General features: G+C 31.7%; 1 pseudogene; it reads left to right on the forward strand.

Annotated features, from left to right (window-relative positions):
- Positions 1–1,370: 1,370 nt before the first annotated feature.
- Positions 1,371–13,810, forward strand: LOC129944867 (putative nuclease HARBI1; annotated as a pseudogene).
- Positions 13,811–26,780: the final 12,970 nt, after the last annotated feature.

The following is a 26,780-nucleotide window of genomic DNA, read 5'->3' on the forward strand; positions in this document are numbered from 1 at the left end:
TGGACTTCCAATTAGATAATGCGAGATTTGATACCGATGCAATTCACTCATATGTCTGTTTGGCAACAAATGTAGTAGATAATGTAATAGAGCAGAGTTTAGTTAAAGACGTGTTTAATTTGGTTATTGGTTAACACACAAATAAACTCGTCTCTAAAGTTTAACGTGGCGTTTATCTAAACGCTTGTTTAGGCAATAATTATTGGTAAGGCCCATAATAGACCTTGTAATTTAAGTAAGCGCTTCAAATTTTATATCAATAGATAAATCTTGTTATTTTTTCTTACAGCTGTTTTTAATAATAACTGAAGATATCTTAAAAAACTCATATATTTGTTTTAAATTCATCGTCAGGTAGCTTATTCTTACGGAAAACGTGCAAACGCATTTTAATACCAATTTATCATCAATTTGGAGAGGCTTAAAGACTTTAGGATTATCCCATTAAAAATGAAAACAGTTTCGATTTACCAATGTATGTGTTTTTGTCTGCTGTCATAAAAAGAAAATTGTGATTTTCATTTATTTGTTTATTTCTCTTATACTCGTATGCACCGGTTTTATTTTTAATGGCAGTTTCAAGGCCTATTGAAAAAATACACGTTCGTACCTATTGAATGTAAATAAATAAACAGCAACCAACAAAAATAAAAACAAAGTATCAAACTGACTGCAAAATGCTCGGTCTTGTATTTCATAGTCATCAAAATTAATGCAAATAAAATTCCACTCAAATACAAAAATAAAACACTCAGGTTGCATCTATATACTTTAGACTCTGGAGCCAAATTTCAATGCATTCGATTATGGGTTGGAATTCCATTTGTTGCATTTTACATTTTAGTGTTGCCAAATTAAATTTATTTAAGAGCACTTAAAGAAATTGATTTTAGATTAACAAATATGTTTGTTTATTTTTTTTTTGTGTTGATTTCAGTCCCATTTGATGAATATTTCCCTAGCCCCCAGTTTCACAATAGAAGTTTAAACTTTGGTTTAAACTTCAGTTCAACAATTTATTAGGTTTCACACTTTCGTTTAAGCATTGAACTGAGTTCATTCTGTAGTTTAAGTTAAACGCCAGTATTCTTCCGTTTAACCTCAGTTCAACGTTTAGTCACTACAACATTTGTCAGAATAGCTGCCATGTTCATATTAAATATTGAATTAATTTATGATGGTGATTTATCCTATTTTCAATAAATATTAATAAAAAGTATATTGTTATTTTAAAATGTCGAGTTCGGAAAGTTATATTGAAGATCTTAGTGATGAGGAAAACTTAGTTTTAGTTGCGAATGTGAGAAGAGAAAAACGCATTCAATTCAGAACAAATCATTTCCCTTATAGAATTCTTTGACACATTTTGAATGTCGAACAATTCAGCATTCACTGTTTTGGAGAAAATCCGATCCCAAATTGAAAATGCAACTAAATGGTAAGAAAAAATACAATAATATAGTATAATGATAAAATTTAAAATGTTTAATTTGCAGGAACCATTCAATATCTGCCGAAACAAAGCTTTTATTAACCTTGCACTTGTATGCCAGTGGATCACTCCTCATAACTGCGGGAGACTTTTGTGGTGTTTCTTAATCATCCGCTACCAGAATTTGTAAGATAGTCTCTCATCATATTGCTCTACTTCGAAAGAAATACATAAAGTTCATGCATTTTACCAATTTGCAAGGTTTCCTCGTGTTATAGCTGCTTTAGATTGTACACATGTACGGATTCAGTCCCCAGGTAATATTAAAACATGAACACATTTGTTAATGTACTTACTATGTACATTGTACATGTACACAAACTTTATTAGGAGGTGCGAATGGCGAAATATTTCGGAATCGAAAAGGCTATTTTTCTTTCAACGTCCAGACCATGTGTGACTCAAAATTAAAAATAAGGGACATCGTTGCAAGGTGGCCTGGATCGAGTCATGATTCCAAAATAATTCTAAAATCTGAGCTAGATTTGAAAATGGAGATTTTGGAAACCATCTCATAGTTGCTGACAGAAGCTACCAATGCAGGAGTATATGTTGATGACCCCATTACGTAATTGTAACAATTCTCAAGAAAAATTGTATAACGAATCTCAGATTAGAACAAGAAATTGTGTTGAACGCTCGTATGGAGTATGGAAAAGAAGGTTTCCTATATTATCAACAGGGATAAAAGTAAAACTAACAACGATTCAGAGCATCATTGTTGCAACAGCTGTTCTGCACAACATTTGCTGTATAAATAACGAAGCTGATCCTCCAGCGGCGGACAATTCAATTAATGAAGCAATGAATAACGGCTATGATAGTGATAGGACTTCGAACTCTCAAAATGAAAATACATCTGTGCGAAGTTCGCTTGTAAATGACTATTTCCGAAGTCTTTTAGGTCAACAAGATACGATTTTTTTCAATTTAACAAATATCAAATTTATTGAAAAAAAAAAGAAAAAACAAAACACTCAACTTCATTATAAAAAATAATAGGAAAACGCAAACAATTGTAGCCTTAATTAAAATACATTAAAATAAATAATAATAACAAAAAAGTAATGTAGGACCTATTCAATGCATATTCAAAACTTCTTTTTCTTTAAAACAATACAAATTTTTCCCGATTGTCAACAAAACACAAAATATCTCTTGCTGTTTCATGGTTCCTCGCTTCAGGAGAGAAAGAAAAAGCGAAGATCTGCTACGTATTGCTTAAATTACATCACATGACTTACAATGCTACCACCCTCTATTCATACAATTTAACTAAGCTACATTCAATTGAACTGAAGTTCAGAGCACACTGTGAAACTAGAGGAGCTGAACTTCAAATTTAAGCTTAAGTTCAGGTTCACCTGATCTTAAGTTTAAACTTCCACTGTGAAATTGGGCATTTTAATATCACTATTATGAAGACACATAAATTATATTTAAGTTTGTGAAAACCCTTTTATTTGACTGAAAATATGATATTTTACTAAAGAAAACATTATTGTTGACTTTTTAAGATTTTGAGGTAATTTTTATGAGTAAAGCACTAATTTTTTGTGTAGTACCCGTGGCGTGATGATTAGTGCGCTGGACTGTCATGCCTGCTTATGTTATCTAAAGTTTTTTTTTTTCACGGGTACTGCCTCGTGCGAGGAATTGGCAAATTCTTCAAGAGTAATTCTTGTAATGAAAAGTTCTTTCTCAAATTAGACATTCGGATTCGGCCTTAAAACGGTAGGCCTCCTCCACCTCTGACAACGTTAATCGAACACAGGTTGATAGTTGCAAATCACTAGGCTCTAGTTCTGAATGGACTGTCGCTCCAACCAATTTAGTTTTACTTATTTTTATTGTTGGCAAAATTATAGAAAGTTTAATTAAAACCGGGATAAAAATTAAAACATGTAAATGAAAAAAAGAATCACAGTTACATCAAACTAAATGGGCCATATTTAGTTCTTTGCTAAATTCTGATTTTGTATTTGCTAAAAAAATGTTTATGTGATACATAAACAATTTAAACTAGTTTAAAACCATAGCTTGGACTCAAATAAAATAAACAAGATAGAACCAATGTGTAAGCTGTTTTTAACTTTTTAAAACGTACAAAATTACAAGAAATTGAGAAAATTACGTTGCGAGACATTTTATTTAATAATACGCTAACAAACCTTAAAATGCCAATGTCAATGCCAATATTATCGATTAAGATTTTGATATTTTGCTGGATGTTGGAATGCTATCACCCAACATTAAACGAATGCTCTACTTAACCCAAATCGACCCTTTTAAAAGAGATAACGATTTGTATAAAAGGTATCGATTCTATAAAAAAAAAACTGTCAAGTTTATGATTGGCTTTCTAAACATTGAATATCGAAATTTAGTGAAAGGTTGGTCAATATCTGTGTGTTTCCAAGTCTTAGTCTGGTAATTTTTGATAGGTATATTAAGAAAAGTTACAAAGGCAATGTGATGTTTGCTACTGTACGCATTTAACGACAAGAAGTTAATATTTTGTTATAACATGCGACGTATGTACATGATATTTATCATCTAACAGTAAGCAGAATAATTTCAAGGATTTCAAAGAATTAGGCTCTTCAGCTAGAACTTATTTTTTGCCCTCTACAACTTGCTATTTTACAGGTTTAAATAAAAGTGTTCTAGAATTGTAGTAGAATATATATTAACTCTGTTTCTAACTAAACAGAGCTGATAGATGCTTAACAGGTTAGCCAGGGGTCTACACAAATGACTTCTGTAGAAGCAGCAGAGAAGGAGGAAGAGGAAACAGTACAACACCTTCTATGTACATGTCCAGCATTCTCCATAAGAAGGAATAACTTTCTCGGTACATGTCCAGCATTCTCCATAAGAAGGAATAACTTTCCCTTCTTCGATAATACCAGTAAACGATAATACCAGTAAACTGGCACAAAACGTCTCTCTAACTTTGTTAAAAGTACGAAATGGTTTGTTTAAGTTCATTACTCTCCCATGTGTAACCTCATTAGTGGTATCACAATGAACGCTTGAGGTCTAGGTGAGTAAACGACATCTGGACAGCTACTCCAACATAACCTAACCTAGCCACATAAATGTTAAATTTAGACTTTAGTTCAAATAGACTCGGTTTTAAAATATGACAATGAATATGCCCGAATATGTTTTTATTGTCAACTCGAAGTTTTTTTGTTCAATGTTCCTTTATGATGAAGTCTTAGGATTTTAACTTTTTTTTTAAGAACGTTTTTTGTTTTTCCATCACTGACAACAGTACTCGCACACAGGAATGGTTGAGAGTTGTCAGTCACTAGGCCCTAGTTTCCAAACGGAAGTTTAACTTGATACAAATTTTTAAACAAGTGGGGCTTGAGTTTGAAAACTTCCTCTAAAAAAAACAATTCAAGTATTATCAGCTAGGTTCTGCATTTCAGTTTCACTTGAAAAGAAATTGAAAAGAATGAACAAAATTCATTGGGATGCTATATAATTAGTATCTTCTTCAATGGTTTGGAGAAGTTTTTAAAATCGAATCTATTAACACTAAAATCCAATTAACTCGTATTTCAAATTCAAAATCGATTTGTTCATATATTTACACTAAGCTTTTAGTGTAAAATAAATAAATTAGGTGGCGCAACAGTCCGTTGAGAACTAGGGCCTAGTGACTTACAACTCTCCACCATTCTTGTGTGCGAGTAATGTTGTCATAAATGGAGGGGTCCTACAGTTTTAAGCCGAATCCGAACGGTTGATTTCAGAAAGCACTTTTCATGACAAGAATTAAAACTTAGTATTTTTGAGCTCGTGCTTGTTCATCTTCAAACTTTATCATCAATTGGTATAATTGATAAATTCAGTGCCGTGAAATAAAATAAGGTCAAGTTTCAAGAATTGGTCTCAATTCACTTTTGTAGAGTGCAATAAAGACATTTTTTGGATTTGGCCTTATTTCACTTGTCCTTATTTTTTTAACCACTGCACTGTGTGAAAAGTTTTAATACGAATTTTGAATAAGACATTTTTGAATAAACCACTACTTTAGCATCTGTTTTGAAATTTTAATTTATTAATATTTGACAAGTAAATACTAATCAAAGTTTCAAGAAAACTTGTTATTTCTCGAAAAGTTGAAAAGGCTACCCGATATTGTAATTTGAAGAAGGATAAAATATATGAAGTTATCGATGACATCAGAATTTGGTTCCATTTAAATACATCAACAGGCCAGTTTGTGTATCAAGATTTCTGAGAATTTTTCTCACACAGATTAACAAGTCAAAATTATGAAATATAAACACAATAGTGAATTCTCAAATTAGCTTTGCAATTAGCATCGACAATAAAATAAATCACTTGGCAACACTTCCATGCACCTGTGCATTCATATCTCATTTGTGTGTGCATGCTGAGCATACGTGCTTTTTGTTGTGTGGTGTTCCATTTCCAAATTCCAATAGAAACGCTGACATAATTCACTCCACTCATTCACTGTCAATAGAGCAATGACATAAATACCAATGAAACAAAATGTTGCTCTTGTCAAACTGGATTAAATTGAGTTTGAGTGTGGCTACCAAACACTATCTTTCTCACTCCCACCTTCGAATTTCACTTTTAGCAATAACAAATGTATCCGTTTATCTCTATTTCTGTCACTCAATCACTCATTCATTCACTCACTCACTCACTCACTCGCTCATTCATAGTGTAAGAACCCCATAAGGAATATTTTTATATCTACACATTATTATTTTCCACCCCGATATAAACAAACTCAACTTACCGCTTAACAAAAACAAAATCCACGAGCTGGGTTCTGGCGACGACGACGTGTAATAAATTTATCGATAATCCCAAATTGCACTTATTCACTTTTGGATTTCTTTTCGATTTCTATTTTATTCAATTTCTCTCCTTTCAAAAACACACAACAATTTCCAATCAGGAATTTTTACATTTCACAACAAAACACTGAGGTACACAATATTTCAAAAACAAAAATAAAAAGATATTAATATGCAACGACAATAAAAACACAACACTATTTTTATTACGGGGGAACGTGTAGCACAGATAAAAAGGGAGGACTACGAGCTACCAATGCAGCGTTTGACACATGGACAATGCGACTCGCTCATTAATCACTTTTCTATTTCAGGGACTAAGCTGAACGTATTCAAAATATTAAACTAATTGAAAGCATAATTTCGTTCAAAATATTTGTAATTCAATACTTTTTTTTTGTTTAACATACGCGCCGGGAATTTTATGAATATTTAACACTTCAAAGTGAAATTTTGCAGAGAAAACTTTAACTTGTCAACCGAATACCGATGGACGTCAATGGACTTTCTCGGATAAAATTTGACAGCGGACTGAAATCTGAAATTGGAATGCGAGATCAAATCTCATTTTTGGTGGAATAATTCTGGTACTGTTTGCTTTGTTTGTGACGTTTGTGTTGTTGTAGCTTGTGTAGCAAAGCACTCGCTGATGACAGGTTTGTTGACATGATTTTGAACTGCGCACAGTGTTTATGCGAGCGGAGAGCCATCTATGTGTGGAGTTCAATATCTTTGTTATATGTGGAATGTACTTTCACAACAGGTAACGCGCAGAGTTGTACAAAGAAAGGACAGTTGATTTTTAAAAATCGAACAACATTTATTGTAGGAAAAATTGATTTTTTGGTTTTCTAACATCAAGAAAAAGTTGAACAAAAATTGAAAAAATCAGTAAGGAAATATAGTGAAGTAAATTAGTTGAAGTTGAAAAAAAAGAGGCTGGGATGCGACCCACATTGATAACTTCCCATCCCGTCTTTCGATTTGTCTTGCTTAAAAGTTTGTCTATATGTACTCGTATCAATTTTTACCAAATTTGCGTACTATTTTTTGTAGATTTTATTTTTTATGAAAAAACGGATTGTTGGATTTTTATATAAAAATTACTGAATATCGAAAACAATATTTTCTATGAAATAAAATAATTTTGAAGTCTAAATTTCAAGTTTTTGAATCGATTTTGAATTTTTACCAACTTTGACTAATGTTTTTCTTAGATTTTTATTTTTGATACAAAAAAAAAACATTCAATTCCATTTTTCTCAAAATGTTATCAGATGTCAAAAACATTATTCTTCGTTGCACAAAATTGTTTTGGAAATGAAATCGTATTTTAGTCGTAAAATTTTGGAGGTGAGACATTTTTGTTGTCAGTTTTTTTTTATGTATTCAATGGTGGGCTCTAGCTCCTCGTTCAGTTTATCCATAGCACACAGATATCTGGGTTCAGGGTGACGTTGCTGGGAGTTCATCCCTCTGAATAGCTCGTTTTGGTGGTTGTTCATTCGTTCCGTGATCTTCATGGCTGTGTGGAACAGATACTTGTCCAAGGGAATTATTTTGGCTTCATCGTTGACTCTTTTGTTGCTAAAGTGTTTCTTCTTCTGGTAGTTGAAGCAAAGTCCAGTGCATCTCCGTAGGATTTTCTTTTCGAAGACAAGAAGTTCTTTGAGATTTAGAACCACACCGGGAAGCTGTAGGCGATGATGGGACGTAACAATTGCTTGTACGCTTGTACAGTGCAATATTAGCCTTTCTTAGTACAGCTCTCGAGTGGTGGTTGAATTTCAACAACTCGATGAAGTGAATACCCAGATATTTGGCGTTTCTCTTTGCAGGTATAACTGATCCATCTGGGAGTGAGATTGCAATGCTTCTGCATCGACCTCTACCGTTGCTGGACCTTCGGAAAAAAGTAAAACAGTTTGCTAAGATGGGAGGGACTCTATCTTCCTGGCTGCAATAATGAGAGACATCGATGAAGTGTATGTGAGCGAGTCATCGGCGAAAAGAAGATTCTCACAGTAGCTGGATGCAGGTTGGTCGCTGGTCAGCAAGATGAAGAGGAACGGTCCAAGTTTTGAGCCTTGAGCTACTCCTGCTCTTATGATTTTCACCGAAGATTTGTATTTTCGCAACTAAACAAAGAAGTTCCTCGAAGAGAGAAATGAAAATAAGATTTTAATTACCCCGGATGGGAAACCAAGTAGTTTTGATTTGTGTGTGAGCGCTTCGATCCAAACGCTGTCAAACGCCTTTTCGACGTCCAGGAAGCAGGTGTTGACAGCGACAGTGCGGATGCAGTGTCGTGTTAAAATTTAACCAGCGGATGAAGTGTGGAGTGCTTTTCCCGAATAAGCCAAGCTGAAAGTTTTTAGTTTTCTAAGGATGACCTCTTCTAGAATTTTGCCGATGTTGTTGAGGAGGGAGATCGGTCTGTAATTATTATTGATCTGGTTCCTTGCTCCTTTCTTTGGAATTGCCACAGTTTTGGCCGTTTTCTTTCGATGCGGGAAGTAGCAGCTGTTAAGGCAGTTGTTTAGAATGATGGTCAGGAATATGACGAACACGCTGGACAGTCTCTTCAGGATGAAGTTGAAGACTCCATCGGGTCCAGCGGACTTCTTAGGTTTAAGGGTACTGATTACAATTTTTGCCTCGCGTTTTATACTCTGGAGTCTTTTACTGTTACAATTTTTATTTACAGTGGTGTGAAAAAAAAATATACTACGTTACATACATTGGTGTGCAAACAAATGATTATGTATGTTACAAAATTATTAATGTTGTTTAAAAAAATAAATGTTAGGATGTTGATGTAAGATGGGTGTTACAACAGTCTTTTAAGGGGCAGATGATTAGTGTTTGCAAACGTTAAATTACAAATCTTTAGTTGAAATTAGTGAATGCATATTTTTATGTTGAATTCAAAAAATATTGATAATGATTGAATTCCGAAATGATTGCATTCTTTTAAAAGCTAATGATATTATAACAGAAACCGTTATAAACATTTTAGAAGTCCTAAAAAAGATTATTAGTAATAAGTCTTTCTCAGAAAAATAGATAATTTATAAATAAAACAAAACCGAAAAGTTTACTATGCAGACACTTTTAGGGCGAATGCAGCTGAGAGTTTTGGGGGTTAACCCCCCCCCCAAATTTCAGAATGTGTGCAGTAATCAAATATCCATTATTGTTAAAAAAACAGAAATGGTACAAAATTAATTTCTAACTCAAATTCTGAAACTATGTTAAACAAAAAATTTTAATAAATTTGCTGCGATGATGGAAATTATAACAAAGCACAAACACGCTCAATCAGAACAATAAATGTCTGCGTATTTGTTGGTAAGGAAAGAAAAATATTTTGTTTGTTTTTATTCGTACTAGCAATTAAAATGTTTAGTATTTTTATTTTCCAACACTGATGTCGAAGATGAAGGGTTTTTAACTTTTTGTATGAAGCTTAGTGTTATTATTATCTCAGAAATGCTCTGTTTCACCATGTTTCTTATGGCTAAAATGAAAAATTGGAAACAGAAAATGACCTTGTTGTACTCGTTTTTGAAACGATCTCACGGTCACTTATGATACATTTAAATATTAGAACACCGAAAAATTGTTTGGTCCATTTATGTCAGCTTTAACTTTTAACTGAACTTTTTTCACTTCTTGGATTGTGACACAAGAATATTTTAAAGCAAAAACAGCAACCACAATATTGGACATATTCATAGTCATATTTTAAACCCGAGTCTATTTGAACTGGAGTCTAAATTTAACATATATGTTGGTTAGACACAGCTGCTGTTAGTAAGGAATTTTCCAGCTCTGTTTAATTAGAAACAAGTTTATTTTGCTGCAATTTTGAAAATTTTACTTAAACCTATACAAAATGTCTTTTAAAGGGTAACAAATTGCGTAAGCTGGAGAGGGAAAATCTTTAAAACCCTTTAAACTATTTTGTGTGTTGTTAGTTTGGAAATGTTATGAAGTCGAGCTGGTGGTTTTAAGGCTTGGAAGTACGCAGATATTAGCAAACATTTCATAAAATTTCGATCTATAATGTGTAGAAGGTCAATCATAAACTTGACAGTTTGTTTTCCCGAATCGATACCTTTCATATATATCGTCTTCATCTATTTCAAAGAGATCCAATCGGGTTAAGTAGAGCTTTGGTTTTTTTGTTAGTAGGTAGGATTCCAACTTCCAACAAAATATCTAAATATTGATGTATGCTTAAGTCTTTTGGTATTTTAATTTTTGATTTATTAATCAGTTTGTTTATTTTTGACATTAAATATATTTAGAAATAGCTTAAACAAAATGTCGGTGGTGTTTATTTTAAGACTCCATATTATCGGTTTAATCTGGGTTTAAATTGACTATGAATGGTCGCATTCACAAAGCTAGTGGCTACGTAGTCAAGGGATTCTTATTGGCCAAATCAAATTACAAATGTAATTGAAATTTCCTCTCCAACGTAGTGTAAAAATTTCGGCTACAAAGTTAGTGCACACTGATTTTGACGTTTTACAATCAGCTGCTCGGTAAGGACACAAGAATTCAAAATGGAGTGCATCTTTCGGTATTTAAATACAAATATAAATCAATCATAATTTTACCTTCTATTTGGTTTTATTGAATTAAAAAAACTATTTAAAGTTCTTAAAACACAAATGTTTCTTATTTTATATATTTGTATTTGTCATTAATATGACAGTTCGAGATTGACTAGCTTTGTAGTGCTATTTTGCATTCACAAAGCTAGTTGAATTTTGACTACGTCATCGCTATCTTTGTGAATGCGGCCAATAACATAAAATTAAGTTTATTTGAGCAAAGACAAAATCAGAACTTATCAAGAAACTATGAATAGGACCCTATGTCTTCGGTCTAAAGGTTAACAGCAGCGTTATCTATGGTCATGCACTTTGAGCTCCTGGATCAGTTGGATCTTGCACGGGTGTAGGCCCAAGTCCCGATGCAAAATTCGCCAAGTTGAAGTCTTCGAATGGCCAAATTCTTGTACACGGCGAGGAATAGACTGCCTCTGGTACTGTTGTACACTTTCACGAACCGCGGCATTCCTTGAACGAGCGGGTGAAGGCTGATTGTTTGCTGAACCGGTCGTCTCAAATTTGGCCACCAAAAATTACATGTGTTTTGTTGGGAAATCTATCCATAGTAAAGATGGATTTTACACGAATAACAAAAACAATATCCATAGTGAGAATAACACCGATAAAAGTTAGAGTAGAATCTGACTATGGATAGGTTTTTGACATTTATACCCTCCTCGAATGAATCTTAGTGATTTCGTTCTCAAATGTTGGTACGATTAATATTGCATTTGTATCTCGATGGCTGTGTTCGTTGAGTAGTTCTGCATTTGGAATCATGTGTGTTTCCCATTGCGGAAAAAACGAATCTATTACTGTTGATATTATTTAGTTTTGTTAGTGAAAATGGACTAACTGGGCTTATTTTGCAAGAAAAAAACAATAAAAAAGGCTATGTTTCCAAAAAAGGTTTATCTCAGTTTAGAATAGATAAATCTCAACTCGATTCAGGTATATAAAGAATTGAGGCGAGCTTCAAGCTCGCTTCAACACCACGTGTTAATGTAGTAGTCTACGAACAAACCCCCTTTTTGAAGTTTTTTTTATTATTATTTTGACAGATCTTCTTTCAGTTGTACCAATCTTTAAATACAAAAATCTGGCCACTGCCGATCGTTTTGTTGGGAATTTCTCACTTTACTATATATAAAACGCGAACAAAACGCACGTATTGAACAGTCTATCAGCGCAATGCGTGTAACGTTTGCGTTAACGAACACTCATTTTTATGCTAAAGTTTTATCATTTGAACGTGCTTTTTAATCGTGTAACTTGCCATGATGATTTGGCATAAGCCACTGAATAATATACAAAAGATTTAACAGATGTCAAGAAAACAAATTGGCCCTTTATTACTTTCATTCCCATAAGCAGCCATCAGAGTAAAGTAGTATTCACATGAGCGCGACCAACGAACGACGAATGAATTACAAAATGTGAGTTTATATACGTTTGAAGACATATTTCCAAACAAATTCTTAACAAAACGATAGCAATATAGTTTCTATTTGATTAACGATACAAACTTTTACTTTTCAATATAATATATTAATAACTTTAAGAAAACAAATTTATTCGTCGCGAAAAAAATTATAGTTGATACGAACTGTCAAACTTTATTCGCGTTCCACATTATCCACACCCGCAACGAATAATAATCGCGCGTACTTAACCTAAAACATCATTCTTGTTTTGGTTTCGGTGGTGAATGGTGTTTGGCTGTGGCTTTATTCGCGACGAATTAAAAACTCTCATGTGAAAGAAACGTCAAAATCGACGAATATTCGTTCATTCGTTGGTCGTCGGTCGTTGGTCGTGCTCATGTGAATAGTGCTTAAAGGGAGATATTTTCATATGCGAAGATGCTATTAAATTATTACCAAGGAAAGCATGGACTTTTTATGTAGATGTACTAAACTTTCCACTGGTTTTGTGACAGGAAAAGAGAACACTTTATTTTTAGCACATCCGGTTGATGTTTGTCTAAAATAAGTAAGGACTTCAACCAAAATAGTTATTTTTAAAGTTATTAAAGTTCTAAACCTCAGTTCTTAATAGTTATTATGTTCATATACAGAGGGATTTTGAAATTTCTGCCAAATAACCTCTGTTTGAAACACGTAAAAACTTTTCCATTCAAACTACTAATCATACTTAATTTTAATCACAAATAAGCATATTTATTTAAATTAAATACTTTTTTTTTGGTTTTAGATTTTATGTAATTTTGTTTTTGATTTCTGAAAAAAATTTACAAAACTACTTATGCATAAAGTTTTTCCGTTTGATTTGAGGCTTTGCCATATTTTATTGACAATCTTCTTTTTGAGACCTTCACAATAAATATCTCATACTTTTCAGTGTTTTGCTATAATAATATTTTTTTTTCGACTCACGAGGTTAGAAAGTTATGAAGGAAGGTTAAGGTTTAAGATCCGATGTTAAATATGAACCACACCTAAACGTTAAATTTTTGTCTGCATTTCATTAGACATTTCGCAATTGTATATTAATTCAATTTGAACCATGGAAAGATACAAAAACGAGCAACGAGTTAAAGTTATTTAGGCTTATTGTGAAAATGTACGTTTAAATCAAAATTCATATATCGTGCAATTTCGGTAATTTTCATTGTCCTAATGTGCACGTAATCGCAAAACTCGTGCACAAGTTTGATGAAAAAGATGTAAAAACACCAGTGCATGGTTTTAAGCTCGTCTTTGATGAACATAATGCATAAAAACTTGTATTTAAACTCCTACAAGGGCAATGGACTCAAGACCTTAAGCCTATTGGCTATTTCAAGCGCCGTCAATGGTCAGAACGATGGCAAAAAATGACAACAATGGATGATCAATTTTTGTAGAAAATCATCTTGAGTAATCAGGCACATTTTACCTCAGTGGGATTGTAAATAAGCATTATTGCTGTATTTAAGCGTAAGATAATCCAAGAGCCGTTCTCGAAAAACCGATGTACCCACAAAGAGTGACTGTTTGGTGCGGGCATCATTATCGGTGCGCATTAAATCCAAAACGAGGCCGGTCAGGCGGTTACCGTGAATAACAGTGACGTGGATTCCAGCACAGATATGGTTACAAATTTAATTCTTTGTGGAATGAGAAATTCTATCACGAACAGGGTAAAATCTATCAAACCCAAAGAGAACTTATGGTTTAATTCGAGCTGTAAGGAGGTTATTAGGATCAGAGATGTAAGTTTCCGTTGTTACAAAGCCAACCCGACTGAGGAAAACCTGAATAAGTTCAAACAAGTTAGAAAGACATGTAATAGTCATATTCGTCGAGCCAAGTTTTTACATGATCAAAAATTAAGGCAAAAAATACTACAATGTCCCAAAGTTAGTAAAAATTTCTGGTCATTTGTAAAAAACGTACGAAACACCAAGTCATCCTCGGTTCCAACGCACGTCCACAATGACACACCGGAAAGTGTCATGAGTCTTCCTGTTCTTGAGAGCGTAAATGATTCTATGGGACGAATTTTCTTTCGCACTCATGCAGTTGCAAGAGTACTGAAAGACCTTGACATACACAAATCCGCTGGCCCGATAGTATCTCCCCAATTGTTCTGAAGAGGTGTTCTTCAACACTGGCAAAACCACTGCGTAAACTTTTCCATCTTTCCTACTCTACAGGTCTCTTTCCGAGCCTGGCCTTAAAAAAGGCGAATCCTCCTCTCCCTCTAACTATCGTCCAATAGCACTAACGTCCCTTCTTTCCAAGTTCATGGAAACGCTGATTAATTATCAGATCAAAAAATATCTCGAAGAACGGAAGTTTCTTAATGACCGACAGTATGGCTTTCGTAGCAATAGGTCCACTGGTGATCTCATGGTTCATCTCACCGAACAGTGGAACAAATCTTTACATCGTTTTGGAGAAAGTAAGATTATTGCACTTGATATTTCAAAAGCATTTGATAGAGTTTGGAACCAAGCTCTCTTATCGAAAATGCGTGTTTTTGGTATTGATGAATCTCTTCTTCGTTGGATTAGAAATTACCTTTCTAACCGTTCAATACAAGTTGTATTGGATGGTTACAAGTCTGAAATTCATAAAATAAATGCTGGTGTTCCCCAGGGCTCCCTTTTGTCTCCGACTCTCTTTCTTATATTCATAAGTGATCTTATGTCTGCCACTTCTAATCCATTAACCTGTTTTGATGATGACAGTACCCTCAGCTTCTCATACTCGTTTATAGATTCACATCCTTGTCCTTCGGATGTGGAACTTAAACTACATCGTATGATAAGTTCATTAAATTTTGACAGCATTGTACAATGGGGAATCAAAAACCGTGTAGAATTTAATGCTTCGAAAACTCAATGCTGTCTCCTGTCGTTAAAGCGTAACACACCCCCGATGCCACCATCAATGAGTAGCACTTGCATCCAAGAAACTAATCAACTGTCAGTACTTGGTATGTGTATCACAGATCACCTTTTATGGAACGATCATATATTTGATATTGCCAAAAATGCTGCCAGGGGCTTAGGATTTTTCCGACGGTGCCAGAAATTTTTCACCCCTTCTGATCTGGCTGTAATTTACAAAGCCTTCTGGGCAGGTACCCCTAAAATAAGTTTGAATCTCTTGGATAAAATACAAAAAAGGGCTTTAAAAATGATAGGCGATAGAACTATAATCGAAACATTTACATCGCTAGAACACCGCCGCAATGTTTCATGCCTTTCGTTGTTTTATCGATATTTTTACAAACAATTTTCTGTTAAACTAGCCAGTTGCATTCCATAACTTAAACGATTCAGCCCTAATATATAAAGATTCTTTCTTAAATCGCACATCGAGAATGTGGAATGCTTTAGCCAACTCTGTTTTTTCCTCTATTTTGATGTTCAGAACTTTAAGACCAATGTGCACCGGTATCTCCTTTTAAATCCTTCCCTATTTTCCTAATGTTATTAGTACCCTTTATAAACATATAAAGGGTACTAATAACCCCTTGAGTGCCTGTAAATTATAAAAAAAAATGTTCGCTATCTCGAGATGGTTAAGAAAATTTACGGGCCACATTGGAAGATATAATTTTGGACAATGGTGGTTTAAACAGGACGGTTTCACTTGCCCCAGAGCCAATAATTCATAATTTTCCGAGACTGATGGCACTAATGTACGTGTGTGTGTGATAAAAAAATATGTTCTACTCTGCATTTTAAAATACAAAATAAAATTATTCAAAAACTTCCTAATCAAAAATATGATATTATAATTTTGATGGAAAAAAATTCAACAGCCCTAATTATGCTTTAGGTTTTCACTTAAAAAAGTTAAGTTATGTTACAATTTTAAAATCTCTCGATGTTGTTCAATACATACAAAAACAGCTTTATTTTTTGACATTGTTAAGTCAAAATAAAAAATAACTAAAAGCGAAGTTACAATTACAAACTGTCACTTTCTTCTTGAGATGACAGTTCTTGTTGTTAAGAACAGAGAAAAGTTCTTACTTCTTTACTTTATCTGAAATACTTTTCACTTCTTCTTAACCATTTCGACCCAGTGAACAAGCAAAAATGGAATTTTAAATAGATTCGTGCTGGCCACAATGTATAGGGTAAAGTGGTGGTCTTCTGGCATTCATTTTTTTAATAAGTCTATGTCTGAATAAATAAAGGTTGATTAATCAATAACTTAATTTTTAAACTCTAAGAAATAAAGAGTGAATGAGAAATTGTTTAAAATTTAAGTTGTGAATTTGGCAGCATTTTTTTGGTTTTTATGTAAAACATTGACACATTCTTAATTTGATTAGTTACCTACAAATAATAACAACTTTTCACTCAAGATATACGCTCCTTAAAAATCCAGATATATGTCGTAGATAGTTTTAATTTGTGACATTCACATTCATAGATAACTTCTCTTTCGAACATTTGTATCCTTTTTTAAGGAAGAATCATTAGCATGAATGTCGACTCCAAAGATGATTGCTGCCCCACTTTCTTAAGTTGTCATGTTCACCTTATACCTAATTATTAATATTTCTTTGCGCTCTCAGCTTTCCCAGAGATAAAAATAAAAAAATATGTTTGTCCACCTTCAAAGGATAACGGAAACAGGCTGAATTATTTCAACTTCTTGATTTGAAATGCGAGAAACCAAACTTGAGGTAGATGATAGTTTTCTATTTCGACAACAAATCAGGATTATAAAGTTTATACATAAGTAGCTGGTCCTCGGAGCAATAGCAACAAACTGTGAACAACTGTGAATGTCCCTTGTTTTTGAGCGACATTATACCAAACAATTAAAGAAGTCTGGTCTTTTTGAAGTGTTTCGAGGTGAAATGAGGTTAGCGTAACCTGAAGTAGATGCATTTCTTTCAAATCCTTTGCTTTAATTTATAAGCCAAAACCACAACACCCGCTAACGCCATAGCCGCGCCGCCGCCATCGCCGCCATAACCGCCGACCGCCATTCCTTCTCCACAACTCCAATTAATATTAATTGCCTTTCGGGGGATATCCTACAACTGCATCGGATTAGTCTAGTTTTATTATAGTGTATTTTTGTTGTACCCAGGCTAAGTAGTAAGAGAGGTAAGAAACCCACAGACATTAGTTAATTAGTTGAAGCAAAGTTTGTGCAACAACTATAGAAAACCTCTGTCTAGCATCCACGTCTAGGTAATGAATTTTTTGTTCATATATCATTCAATGAATGTTGACATTTTTTTGAAATGCGTGTACTAAAATTAAATAAATTGAAATATGATGTTAGTGCAATTTTGTAGAAAAAATTGAAAAGGCCTTGAGACTCAGACTATTGCTGTGGGAATTGATGAAAAGAGATAGAGAGTTTTCCAGCATTTCGTTGACTTAACTCTGTTTGTTAATAAAGGGTGATTTTATTTGAAAATTTTAATATGGGACTTGACTTACTTTGAGAAGTTTAAGAAGGGTCCGATTTGTCAAATTGAAAATTTTGACATTTCTCGACATTTAAAGGTCCCTAGAGTCGAAATAAAAGGTTTATAGAAAGATGTCTGTGCGTGCGTGTGTACGTACGTTCGTACGTCCGTACATTCGCGATGTTTTTTCATTGTCGGTAGCTCATGAACCAGTACAGATTACGACTTCAAATAAATTTTGTTATACAGATAATAAGGCAGAAAGGGCTCTCAAGGTGTTTTTTTTACCATAGCAGTTCAAAAAATAGGTGAACATTTTGGTTAACCCTAAATGTCTTACGAACCAAAAACGCTAGAGATTGGAATTAAATTTAAAAAAAAAACTGATAACTTCCCATCCCGTCTTTCGATTTGTCTTGCTTCAAAGTTTGTCTATGTGTACTCGCATCAATTTTTATCAAATTTTCGTACTATTTTTTGTAGATTTTATTTTTTATGAAAAAAACGGACTGTTAGATTTTTATATAAAAATTACGTAATATTGAAAACAATATTTTCTGTGAAATAAAATAATTATTGAAAAGCTATTTGAGTCGAAAATCAATTTTTACCAACTTTTGTAAATTTTTTTTCGGTTTTTAATTTTTTGTAAAAAAACGGTCAATTCAATTTTTTTTAAAATTTGTCCTAATGTTGAAAACAATATTTCTTATAAGTAGAAATTAGTTAGAAGCTATTATCTTAAATTATTGAAAAGATATTTAAGTCGAAAATTGTTTTTTACCAACTTTTGTTAATTTTTTTTTAGGTTTTTAATTTTTTGTAAAAAAATTGTTAATTCGATGTTTTTCAAACTTAAACTGAATATTGACAACAAGATTTTTTGAAAGATAAAAGTAAATAAAAGCCAATCTCTCAAAGTTTTGAAAAGATATTTGAGTCGAAAATCAATTTTTACCAACTTTTATAAATTTTTTTTAGGTTTTTATTTTTTGTAAAAAAACTGTCAATTAGATTTTTCTCAAAATTTTATCAGATGTCAAAAACATTATTCTTCGTTGCACAAAATTGTTTTAGAGATGAAATCATGTTTCAGTCGTAAAATTTTGGAGGTGACAAACTTTTTTTTTCAGTTTTATTGATTTATAAAAAAGACCGTTACATTGATTTTTTTCAAAAAATATAACTGTTTGGTATCACGTTACAATATATCACATACAATTTAATTCAAGTCTCTAGCGTTTTTGGTTCGTAAGACATTTAGGGTTAACCAAAATGTTCACCTTTTTTTCAAACTGCTATGGTAAAAAAACTACCCACGAAATTTTCTTGAGAGCCCTTTCTGCATCATTTTGGATTATTATCTGTATAAAAAAATTTATTTGAAGTTGATGTCAGACGAAAAAAAGTCTCGAACGTACATACACACGCGCTCATAGACATCTTTCTAAAAATCTTTTATTTTGACTATAGGGACCTTGAAACGTCGAGAAATGTCAAAACTTTCAATTTGACAAATCGGACCCATTACAATAACTTCCTATGGGAAGTTAATAATAAATTGTAACGTGATACCAATAAAGTTTATTTAAAACTAAAAATCGAATCAACTATTTTTTTTTTAAATCAAAAAAACTGAACAAAACAATTTGTCACCTCGAACATTTTACAAATACAAAATGATTTTATCTCCAAAACAATTTTTTGCAACGAAAAATAACGTTTTTAACATTTGGTAAAATTTTGGGAAAATAAAATTGACAGTTTTCTTACAAAAAATGAAAACTTAAAAGAAAATTTAACAAAAGTTTATAAAAATTGATTCTCGACTCAGGTTAGGTTAGGTTAACGTGGCGGCGGATTTAGAATCCACACACTTAGGATAAGAGAAAGGCCCATTGTGATACCACATGAATCTAGAAAATTACTTCTAACTAGTAGAACCATTTGAGCTTTTTATAAAGCGAAGAAGATATTTAATATCCTTTTTAGCTAGTTCGCTGGGATTACCAAAAGAGTAGTTCCCCAGATGAAGTTTGCGTCTGAGTGAAAGAGCAGGGCAAGTGCATAAGAGATGAGAGATTGATTCCTCTTCTTCTTCGTCCATGCAGCTCCTACAGAAGTCATTTGAGGCTACGCCAAGTCGTATTGCGTGTCTGCCTATAAGACAGTGTCCTGTAAGGACACCTATTAGGGAGCTAAAATGAAGTCTGCTTTGAGATAACAGATTCTCGACTCAAATATCTTTTCAAAACTTTGAGATATTGGTTTTAAACTGCTGTATTATAAAAATTTATTTTTGACTCAAATAGTTTTTCAAAAAATTAAAAATATTTTCTTCAAACTTTTTTTATTTCACAGAAAATATTGTTATCGATATTCAGTAGATTTTTTTTATAAAAATCCAACATTCCGTTTTTCAAAAAAAAAAAAAACATAAAATCTACAAGTAATAGTACGCAAATTTTTTAAAAATTGATGTTCTGTTCCTGATATCTTTCAAATTAATTTTATTCATCCAATTTGTAAGAATTTAAAAAAATTTTGTTTTAAACTAAAAATCTATTTAACAAAACTAGATATTCAAACTAAACTATTTGTTTATATACAAAATATTGTTGGTAATTTTAAATTTTTAAAAATAAATCAATTAACGTCTCCTTTATCCCAACACAAAATGATGATCCCCATTATATTATAAATTATTTATTTTTGGTATATCAAAACAACATTTGTATATTACTTCCTTAAACTTTGTTACTAAAAGTACTACTTTTAACTGAGGACATGACCAAGAACATAATATGAATCGGAAATTCGACCTTTTCCAAAAACGCAGCACAAATTCATCAACTTTTAACCAACTTACGATCCAATGGAGGGTCATATGAGCCATAAAGCTTATACAGTTAAGTTGTACAAGAAAAGATTTCATCTATAGATTTATTAGTAATTTAACGACATTCACCAAAAAGTGGTTTGCTGTCAAAATCAACTAAAATGTTTGTTTTCACTCAATTTAGAATTTGAAAAAAACTTTAGTATAGCTTTAAATCATTTGCATGAAAATTGTTTCTAACAAAAAAAAATATTCAGGTTCTTAAGAAGAAACCTTGAGTAAGAGATCATCAATTTTATATAAAGTTGCCTTTAAATTCCTTAAACTAGCCTTCAATTTTATTATTAAATTTTTTTGACACACATAAAAAGTGAACTTTGAAGTGATTTTTACTTGCGACATATAGGAACTATATGGTATGTTTTGCATAAGTAAACAATTTCGAACTAGAGCTTTTAATTAAATATGACATTATGACGGTAGAGAAGTCGAAAAAAGTGGGTACCCCGATTCCGTCCGTCTGTCTGTCTTTCCTGGCTCCTACAGTGCAAACAACTGTGTTGATTGAAATTAAGGGTTTCAGCCAATTTTCATTTTATTACCACGAAAGTCCCCATACAAATTTTTTGGTTAAAACATGTGATTTTTCTAAAACTGTCTTTAAATTTCGTGTTCTTAATTTGGCTTCTTTTTACAAGAAAAACATTATTTTGGTATCACTTCAGAAGGGTACCCGTCAAAAACCTTTATTTTGTTTTTAAATTTTGTCTTAAAAATAATTTAAAATGATTTCCGAAAAAAAATTAGTTAATCTAGATTTTTTGAAAAATAAAATATCACGACTGGCGACCCAGTCGTGCATTTTATTTATTTTATAATTGGGTTTCTGTTGAATACAAAAGATCTTAAAAGATTTTGCTTTGGATGCTCTAGAACTAATATTGTAACACGAATTTCAACAATATAAATGTCCCAAAAACAGCAAAAGTGACACTTTTATTAAACTAATGGCTAATTGAAAAAACATAATAAAAGGGTTATGTCTATTGATTCTGAAACGTGTACAAATTAAAATACGTGTAAAAATTAAAATGCGAGTAAGCAGACTGATAGCGACAGTACGAGTAATACTAGACTCCCTAAAATAGAGTTCGAAAAAACTTCGTCAAAAAAGCTAGACATTTCTTTATATCAGATCCTCTTTCACTTTCTGGATTATTGAATTTTTTAGCGTCCTAAGCATAAATAGAAATGGATACAAGAAAAGTATATTTTATTTTTGGAAAACAATTTCTTATATTTCTGCGTGAAATGCAGCACCAATCCTCTAAACTATTGTGTTTTAGCTCTTTAATACGGCATATTTAGAAAACTTTTGGAATCTAGTCATGTTTTCATATGTAGGGAGTCATACACATTAAATAGTTAGACCATACTTTGCTGGACAACAGTGTTCTAAAATAATTCAATAACTAAAGTTTATTTATGTATTTATTGAATTCGTTAAACAAACTAACATTAGAACTTAAGACTAATATTATATTTATTCTTAATAAAGATTCTAATATAGATTTACAATGCTTTGAGCAATTTGCAAAAAAAGCTAAACTGAAGTGTTGAACAAATTTAATTTAAATGTTTTACTTTTAAAATCATCGCTTACAGAATATACCATAAAGTAAAATTTGTTGTAAACTGTAAATCAATTGGTTGAGGAGACTGTTTTTACCATAGTTCGATCTGCTTTATGTAGGACGTAAAGGAACTTGTCTTCTAATACTTGAACGGCTATAAATAAAGATGAATTGTTCCAAAATTGATGGTGATATGACTGACCCATTGATTAATTTTATAATAAAGCATTAAATTAATTAAATTGGGTGACGCAACAGTCCGTTGAGAACTAAGGCCTAGTGACTTACAACTCTAAACCATTCCTGTGTGCGAGTAATGTTGTCAGGAATGGAGGGGACCTACAGTTACAAAACATTAAAGAACATTTTTAAGCGGAGAGTAAAAAATTATCTAAGTGAGTGACCCCCCCCCCCTGATGAAAAGTCTGGATCCGTCCTTGAAGTTAGCAGTGTCGGTCGCATCCCATTCTCTTTTTCTTTTTCTTTTATTTTATTTATTGTGTAGAAAAATGATCGTTTAAGGGTAGAGACCCCCCACAAATTAAATAAGGCTTAACAAAAAATATTAAAAATTCTTTGGGTGAATGGTGTTATTTGTGTTATTATTGAACAAAAAAAGTGCCTGTTGACCTTAAAATTAGAATCAAAATGTAAAAAAGAGAATCTTGACTTACAGCTTGAAACATTTAAGGCCTTGAAAAAATTCTAAAATTAATTTAAAACTCGATATAATAAATGATAGTTTGTTTAAAAAATATTAAGAACTGGATCATTTTTTCACATCTAATGATTTTTGTAAAATTCTTGTTGAGTTCTAGCAATTTTAGATCTCGGTTGAATGAAACTGGGTTCTTAAGTATTTTTTTTTTCTATTTTCGGAGCACCCCGAATTCTGACTCAACATTCTGACATTTTACGAAAAAAAGGTATCTTAAAGTTTTCGTTGCAATTTAACATTATGCATCTCGTATATTTGACTTTTTGACAAACCGTTCATGTTTATATATTTTCTAATATAAATATTAAATTACTGCCTATAATATTAATTATTGGTCTGAAATTTATTCCAAACCGGACTGCCGTCTGTTTGAAACCGAATGTGGTCTATACCAACATTAACATCCTCCAATTCAGGTACGAAAAAGTGATTAATCATAGTTCTATAGCGTTCCGCCATCATGAATGTCTTCATTTTTGAAGAAATATGGAAAAATGATTCCCTCTACCCATGGATCAAGCCAAACAGTGACTTGTTGCGAAGGTAATGGTGTATCAATTATGTCTTCTGGATTATGATGATTCCAAATATGACAGTTCCATTTCAACCAAAAATGTTCTTCATAGTTGAATTAATGTTTCTTGTGAAAATTGATATCTTTGGTCAATTCATTTTGAGCTCATTCATTGAACGATTTGCATGATTTGCAAACATGTTTTAGAAGTATTTCTTTGTGTTATAATTTTTCATTACTAAATTTGTGTACGTTAGCACCATTTTCTACATATTTCATGAATTTTGATTGAGCGAAATCATATTACTTTAGATTTAGCGTGATGATTGATCAATCGTATTGATTGAAATAAGTGTTTTAGTGCCATATCAGAGGATCAAGCAGAGCAAACGCATCAATTTATACGTACTTGAAATTTTATATTAAGCAATGGACCACTTTAAGGACATTCAAAAAAGTTCTAATCAAATCTAACACTCTTGATTGTGAGCTAGGAAAAATAATTGTGCGATTTATTTTTGATATGATACAACGCAAGAGTTAACAAAAATAAAAATAAAACTTAACTTCGTATTCCCTTTGTTTTGCTAAATGTGTATTTATTTCAAATAATACACCATAAAGGGTTCCGAATTTTTGATACATTAGTAAGTAAGTTAGTGACTTATGAATTTAAAAAAAATGTTGTGTAATTTGACAGAAATTAATGAAAAAATTAGAAATCATAATCATTCTTCGGTAAGAATAGATAAATTAATTGATTAATCAAAAAAGAAAACTATGCAATTTTTCTTTAACAATTTAGACAGTTTAAAAAAAGCATTGTCCTCGTTTCTTCAGAATAATTGGAAATTAATATTTTATTTTTGGTTTAATTGAATTTTAATACTTCAAAAATGTATGTTTATGCTAGTTAGTAGATTGGAAATTCTTAAGCTTGTTTTGGCTACATAATTATTTAATTATTAACGGAAGTACTTTTCAAGCTTTTAAAAATCATAAAAAAATCAGAATTTACCAATTAGTAGAATTTGAATATTTTGTTTTTTTTATTCATTAGTCACTTCACTTTCTTATGAATTATATTTTTTTAATTCCTATGTCCCCCACTTGCTCATGCCTTAATTTTTTCATTCATAAGTGACTAACTGATTTAGGAATTAAATCTTAGTTCATAAGTCACTAACTAGCTTTGGTTAAATCTCGTTATTTTGTTATAAATTAGTGTTTTCTACCTCAAGAAAAAAGAGGCCGGGATGGGACCCACACTGATAACTTCCCATCCCGTCTGTGGATTTGTCTTGCTTAAAAGTTTGTTTATATGTACTCGTATCAATTTTTACCAAATTTGCGTACTATTTTTTGTAGATTTTATTTTTTATGAAAAAACGGACTGTTGGATTTTTATATAAAAATTACTGAATATTGAAAACAATATTTTCTGTGAAATAAAATAAGTTTGAAGCCAATATTTTTAATTATTGAAAAGCTATTTTTTTAGAGTTTTATTTTCTGTAAAAAAACTGTCAATTTGAATTTTTTAAAAATGTTACCAAATGTTAAAAACAATATTTCTTATAAGATAAAATTAATTTGAAGCCAATATTTAAAATTTTGGAAGTGATATTTGAGTCGTAAATCAATTTTTACCAACTTTTATACATTATTTTTTAGGTTTTTATTTGCTTGAAGCCTAAATTTCAAGTTTTTGAAAAGATATTTGAATCGATATTCAATTTTTACCAACTTTGAGTAATGTTTTTTTTAGATTTTCATTTTTTATAAAAAAAATGGTCAATTCAATTTTTCTCAAAATTTTATCAGATGTCAAAAACATTATTCTTCGTTGCACAAAATTGTTTTAGAGATGAAATAATTTTTCAGTCGGAAAATTGTGGAAGTGACAAATTTTTTTTTTCAGTTTTATTGATTTTTAAAAAAAACCGTCATATTGATTTTTTTTCAAAAAATATACCTGTTTGGTATCACGTTACAATATATTATATACAATTTAATTCAAGTCTCAAGCGTTTTTGGTTCGTAAGATATTTAGGGTTAACCAAAATTTTCACCTTTTTTTCAAACTGCTATGCTTTTCTTGAGAGCCCTTTCTGCATCTTTCTGCCTTATTATCTTTATAACAAAATTTATTAAAGGAACCTTGAAACGTCGAGAAATGTCAAAATTTTCAATTTGACAAATCGGACCCATTACAATAGCTTCCTATGGGAAGTTAAAAAGAGGATGGGATGCAACCCACAGTGATAAATTCCCATCCCGTCTGTTGATTTGTCTTGTTTAAAATTTTGTAAATTTTTAACAATTTAAGTTTCCTTATATATACAAATGCAAGTTGGATGAATTAAAGTAGTTTAAAGTCAATATCTTCTTTTCTTCCAGAGATATCGAGAACGGAACATCAATTTTTATAAAATTTGCGTACTATTTGTTGAAGTTTTTATTTTTTTTTGAAAAAAAAACGGACTCTTGGATTTTTTATAAAAATTAATAAATATCGAAAAGAATATTTCTGTAAAATAAAAAAGTTTAAAATCAATATTTTTAAGTTTTAAAAAGATATTTGAGTCGCAAATCAATCTTTACTAACTGTCATTCATGTTTTTTTTTGGTTTTTATTTTTTGTAAAAAAAATGTCAAAAAAGATATTTGTTTCGAAAATCAATGTTTACCAAGTTTTATACATTTTTTTGTTTGGATTTTTATTTCTTATCAAAAAACTGTCATTCCGATTTTTCTCAAAATTTTGCGGAATGGTGAAAACAATATTTCTTTCTAAAAATCTTTTATTTCGACTCTAGGGACCTTGAAACGTCGAGAAATGTCAACATTTTCAATTTGACAAATCGGACCCATTGCAATAACTTCTTATGGGAAGTTAAAAATTGACATACTAATGAACACACCCTTAACATAACTGCCTCCTGCATTTCAAAATCTGTAACTCTTGTTGTTGTTTCCTGTTTAATAATAATTCCAAAATTCGAAAACATTGTGAAGTAAGGAAATTTAGAACTAGAGATTTTGATGAACATAAACATGTTGCTTGAACTTACGATGGTAAAACAAAATTTAGTCTCACGGGCCACGATTCCGTCCGTTTGTTAACGAAATTCAAATCTTTAAAAAAAATAGTAAATAATTATTTATATTTGGGACTAGTTTTTTAATATTTCTCCAAGTAATCAATAAA

The sequence above is a fragment of the Eupeodes corollae genome, chromosome 2 (genome assembly GCF_945859685.1).
Source record: "Eupeodes corollae chromosome 2, idEupCoro1.1, whole genome shotgun sequence".
Lineage (NCBI taxonomy): Eukaryota > Metazoa > Arthropoda > Insecta > Diptera > Syrphidae > Eupeodes > Eupeodes corollae.